The 6,476-nt window shown below is 34.0% G+C and overlaps 1 pseudogene; it reads left to right on the forward strand.

Moving 5' to 3' along the window:
• Positions 1-4,482: 4,482 nt before the first annotated feature.
• LOC138918444 (olfactory receptor 13G1-like) lies at positions 4,483-5,406 on the forward strand (annotated as a pseudogene).
• The last annotated feature ends 1,070 nt before the right edge of the window (positions 5,407-6,476 follow it).

Consider the following 6,476-nt stretch of genomic DNA (forward strand, 5'->3'; position numbering starts at 1 on the left):
TGCTGATGTCGATTATGATGATATAGTTGATGATATGGGAGAATACATTGAGTTGCATTGGCATAACATTGGCTTGTAGATTGCAACACCACTGAGTTTTTTAAATCAGACTTCCTGGATTCAGATCTCCATGTCCCCAATATCTGACTGAGTGGCAATGAGCAAGTTTGTTAACACTACCTAACTTGACCAACTACCTCATATGTCAACTGGGACATTAACGTTCTTAATTATTAATTAATCCTGTTCTGAGGATTAAACAAAATAACATGTTGAATGACACATTAAAATATTAATGTGAACCTCTATTAATGTTCTGAGTTCTAAGAGTCAGTAAACACAACATGACCTCAATTCCCTCCCTCTAGGAAAGGTTTGCTGGTGTTTCTTTGTCAGTGTGCTTGCATTCTGCCAAACAATAAAAATTAACTTGTCTAAAAAGAAATGCAAAAAAAACTTGTCTAAATTCTCTCTGCATGTAGTTTTATCTATTGTAACTTTTATTTTATTCTGGCAATAATTATTATAAATAAATCCTAGTGTTAAATTTAATTAAATTGTCATTGTTCTAAGAGTCAATCAGTGCTTGTAAGCACAGTCAAATCTCAAAATGGACAATATGTCTCCCTCTGGACTTATCCTCCATGCTGCCTGCAGGATTGTCTTTCTAATGTTGGGACACACCACATATTACTTTCTCGGACTTACAACTTCTTCCTTATTACCTACAGAAGCACACAATTTTTCCTTAGAGTATAATAATCAAACAAGACCTATCATATTATACTTCGAATAGCAAAATAATTGTTCTATGCACACAAATCCATCACCAAAATGTTTGCTTTATCCCAGACAAATTTTGTACTTCACACCTCCATACATTTGCAGCATTAGTGTTTTTCCTTGGTGTTTATTTCCTCTCTTCTCTTCCTTCTCCCTGAATACTCCTTGAAAACCGCTTACCTTTCAAGGACAATACCATAATAGTATTTTAGTTTGGTCTTCTCATTATTCTTTCCAAGACCAAATTAAGCATGCTATGTCACTATATAAAATTGCTTTATACTGTACTTATAATAATTTTCTGATGATCTCAATACATTGTTTGATTGTTCATTTTTTAATTTACCATTAACTCCAAAATAATTGAAAACATTTATTACATTTCTACATCATTGTAATCAAATAGAAAGCATAATGATTAATACAAAGTTTGACTTTGAAATATTTGTTGAATAAAAACATCTTTGTTGCTTTCAGAATTAATTGAATTATCTTTTATTTTCCTAAGCGAATCTGCTTATTCTTACATTATACTATTATTCAATCATTGCAAATATATTTTTGGAATGTATTTCTTCCTTTAAGCAATAAAAATGGCCTCACTATTAATTTTAAAAACCTATAGGTTAAAAATATGACTTTTTAAAATGATAGGAGTGTGGAACTCTAGATTACCTTCACTTGAGAGCTAAATATGGGCTAAGTATTGGGCTAATGATATGCATATATTATTTAATTCTCAAAGCAACTCAACAAGTTTATCACTGTTGTTATTATACATTTAACTAACAGAGATAGCCCAAGATTTTGAAAACATGTTAAAAATACAAGATCATTGACAGAAATTGTCATCGTTAAGATTTAAGCCCTAAGCATTTACCTAATTTTAATTAACTTTCACTACTTTTTCTTACCTCCAAATTTAAATCAATAAAAAATCTGTCAGTTTAAAAATAATAACTAAAGCAAAATAGATGATTCTAGATGAGATGAACAAAAAGGAACATGGCCAAAAGTCAATGGCTATAAATTACAAGACCTGAAGAAATAGATGGCCCTGCTGATGTGGGCAGGCTCTCTTTGGCTGGATGCTCTGGCTTTTGGGGATCAAGGGTAGCATGGAAGCCAGGCCAGTCTCACTTGCAGAATTTAAGTAGAAACCATTGACCATAGAATAGAAACTTTGGACACCTGTGGATTGAAAATAATATATGTCTACACCATGGTTCAATAGAAAACATTCTGAACAAAGCTTTTATAGTCGATAGATGCCCTCTTCTCCTAGTGAACTGTTTCATGATACCCCTTTGAATTTGGCCTTTTCTACACACACTAACCATTCCAACTTATGGCACGAGCATTGAGAATAGAGCTGCAACCATGCAATCACTCTTGCAAAGGGAATGGGACATTCCAAGAAGAGATGAGAAAAGCGATCTCTAGATCCTCTTCACTTTTACTCTTTAATCAGAGATAGTGGAGCAGAGTGTACTTACCTATCTCTTTGCAAACTTTCTGCATTTTGTGAAACCTGGCTTTGAATGTTGGGACCAAATCAGTAATGATTACATGGGTAAATAAAGATTACATGGCCATATAGCATTAATTACATTGATAAATAACAATTCTCCAAGGGAAAATTGAAGTTTTTTCTTCATCACGGACTCAGTTTATATTTGGGTGCCTATTTTGTGAGTAAGATCAAGAAGGCTGGAAGAGGTCCACTGTCTTATAAATTCAACCCAAGAAGCTTTGATACCAGATCTCTGATTCAGATGGAATGAAGGACCAGAGGCTCTTACTATAATTGGAAAACACATTCAACACTCAGTATTTTAAAGAGTAATGTCATTTAGTTCAATATCATATATTTCCAATATTCAAAAATACTTAAATTGAATTTCAAATATCAACTATCTCAATTATATTTTCTATCCTCATCTATGTTTTCCAAATCACATCTTATTCAGAATAGAACTTACATGTTCTTTCCAACCTTTCCTTTATCATTCATATTTTGTGTACATTCACCATAATATTTTGTGTTTTACCTGAAGGCATATAGCGGAGAGGTTAAGAGTAATTTCCTTAGAGTCAGAAAACCTAGATGTAAATTCTGTCTCTTCCACTTATGAGATTTGTAATCCAGGCATCTGTTATTTTATCTGTCAGAGCATTGTTGTCTTGTCAACTACATAAAGATGTTAACATTTAATTTCCAAAGTTTTTCTGAGAAAAAATGATATATCTACAGAGGATCTAACACATAGGTCCAAGTACTGGAAGATATTACATCCCTTCACTATGAAAAAATTAAAAAAAATAAAGCTTGGAATTCTTGAAGTGGAATATAGGTTAAACAAAAACTTTACTTTTTTACACCAGTCTGAACAGCTACACATGAATCAGTCACTAGCTTAAATTTGGAAAATTGTTAGTTGGCGTTTCAGGGCCTAGAGGAGCAAATCAGACTGGCTTTTGTCTCAAACATGATTTTTATTTATACCACTGGATAGGTATCCAAGGTACAATATGACCTCTGAAAAGCAGTGAACAATATAAAACATAAAGCTATGAATAAATTTACAACTGCTTTGAACACTGCTACTGGATTCACCAGGTCACAAAAGTCCTGATAGTCATGAATTCAGGTAAAAATATGACTATACATAAAAACAAATCTATCCAAACAAATAAGCAAAAAGAAAACAGGTGACAAAGTGCTGGAAAAGTTTTGAGGATGAATAAAATAAACAAGAATTTCCCTTTGAAACTCATGGCTACCTTTCAGATAACTGTTTTTCAGCTGCTTGTATCCTGGACTATCCCTAAAAAACTTTTACTCCGACTATATAATATCTAATATTTGTCCCAATTTATACTATTTTTGGAGGTAAGAAATCTGAAGGTTATGAAGGGTAAATGGCCAGGCTACAGCTATGATGAAATGAAGAGGTAAGCCCAGATTTTCTATTTTTACATCCAACACTCTTGCCATTGCATGGCGGTACAACAAATTAGTTCACTCAATTTTAGCATTGCACTTTTAAAATTGAGGAAAAAAATCTCAAAGCAGGAATTTGGTTAAATTGTTTCAGCTGGGACTTCAATAAATTAGTCAATTATCTCATGAATACCCAGCCTTAGAATTTTCTGTTGGGCATTTTCCCCCTGTTATGTTCCCACTATGATTAGTCCTGTCAGCTTCTGTTGTTCTAGATATTACTGCTTACATATGTTTGTAGAAAGATAGCATGCAGTTAACAGAATAAATGAGATATGTAATTATTTGTATTATATTTCCATTGTCTGTGTGTGTGTGTTTGTGTATATATATATACATATATAAACGAATGTAACTTAGGCTCAGGCAAGTTTCAACTCAAAATGATAATATTGAAATATTTGAAGACATTTATTTTTCTTCTCAACCACAGGCTTCTGTTTACTGGAGTCATTAATGGAAGAGTATAAATCAGAAAATGGTATGGATCTGAAGAATAGAGGATATTGCCTGGAAGACCAAACTCCATCATAAAGGAATTCCTGCTACAATGTTGTGTCAAATTAATACTCAAATCACTTCATTCACACACACACACACACACACACACACACAATCTTATAATGGCATTCAGATTTATTTAATCGCCACGTGTTCACTCTCTGCAATGTCTGTCATTTAATCACCAAAGCAATATGAATAACAGTATTGTAACTGAGTTTATGATTCTGGGGCTCAGCCAAAATCCTGAACTCCAGGGAGTTCTCTTCATTGTCTTTCTCCTTATCTATCTTGTGGCTTTTCTTGGCAATTTGATCATTGTCATTGCCATAATCTATAACATCACCCTACATACCCCCATGTATGTTCTCCTTCTGTCACTGGCTATCGTAGACATCATCTGAACAACAAGCATAATACCCAAGATGCTTGGGACCATGCTAACATCAGGAAGGACCATTTCATACAGAGGCTGCATGTCCCAGCTCTTCTTCTTTATGTGGTCCCTGGGAGCTGGGATGGTTCTTTTCACGACCATGGCCTATGACCGCTGTGTGGCTATCTGTTTCCCTCTTCACTACAGCACTGTCATGAACCACCATATGTGCATGGCCTTACTCAGCATTGTCATGGCTATTGCAGTAACCAATTCCTGGCTACACACAGGTCTCATCCTGAAGCTGACCTTCTGTGGACCAAATACCATTGACCACTTCTTCTGTGAGATACCCCCACTACTGTCTTTGTCCAGCAGCCCTGTGAAAATCAATGAGGTGATGGTCTGTATTGCAGACATTACCCTGGCAGTGGGTGACTTCACCCTCACCTGCATCTCCTATGCTTTTATCATCACTACCATTCTCCGCATCAGCACAGCAGCAGGCAAGAGAAAGGCCTTTTCGACATGCTCATCCCACCTCATAGTGGTGTCCCTTTACTATTGCCCTGTAATCTACACCTATGCCCTCCCTGCTTCCAGCTACACATTTGAAAGAGACAAGGTGGTAGCTGCACTCTATACTCTTGTGACCCCCACATTGAACCCCGTTGTGTACAGTTCCCGGAACAAGGAGATGTAGACAGGGATTAAGAAAGTCTTTTCATTTCTGAAACATTAATGATTTCAAGGGGGTGCATCACTACTGTACTTTAGAATCATCTAGTAGAACATCTCAGATTTTACTGATGTTTCATAGTTATTTCCATTTGAAGTTTTCCTATTCTCTCGTAAGGGCAAGAATGTTTCACTCCACTGTAAATCACTTCCCTAGCTCCTTATTTCCAAAATGGACTTATTCTCTTATGATTTCACTACTAATTTATACTTATCATTCCACATGTTAATCAATTTTTTTATGTATACTTTAAAAACTAATTACACTAGATGAAAGTGTTTTCTCTTTTTCCTATTCTGTTCCTAACCTCCTCATCATCTCTACAGTCCCATACTTTTCATTTTTACAAAATCTGCACTGTCATACACATACAACATCACACAAATATATGACATAAGATATATCATAAAATACATCATCAAATATGATTTATATACCAATGTAATTCTAAAATATATATGCATAACTTCTAATTCTTATATATCCATGCATACAAACATTTACCTCTACAAAAAATAAATATTATTTCTAATATTCTAGAATTAACAATTTTATAAATCAAATCATGTCCACCATTTATGTAACAAGAAAATACATTCTATCTTTGTGAGACATGTTTGTGACACATGCATTACAGTTTTGCTTTAAAATCCATGTTATAATCAGGAATCCACTGTAATATATTTTATAAAATAAGAGCAAGAATTTTCTCATACTATTATTTTTGAAAAAATTAAAAAATGAGAATAATAGTATTCTCATGCTATTATTCCTGAAAAAAATGTAGTTCATGTCATTATTGCCTGCATTAGCTTTTTCAATCTATAAATACAAGAACCATATATTATTACTTTTATATAACATTTAATGCCAAATTTTAAGTAAATTAATACCTAATATAAGGAAACAGAAGAACCATTCTCAATGCCCTCCAGCTGAAGAATACCAGAAAAACGTGATTAGGTGAATGAGTTGATTTATTGCATGAAGGAGACAGCACATTGTGTGTCAGTAAGAGAGTGCTGACATGGACTTATTTGTGATTGTGTTGGGGATATGGGAAAAGATCAAAA

Source organism: Equus caballus, chromosome 17 (assembly GCF_041296265.1).
Source record: "Equus caballus isolate H_3958 breed thoroughbred chromosome 17, TB-T2T, whole genome shotgun sequence".
Taxonomy (NCBI): Eukaryota; Metazoa; Chordata; class Mammalia; order Perissodactyla; family Equidae; genus Equus; species Equus caballus.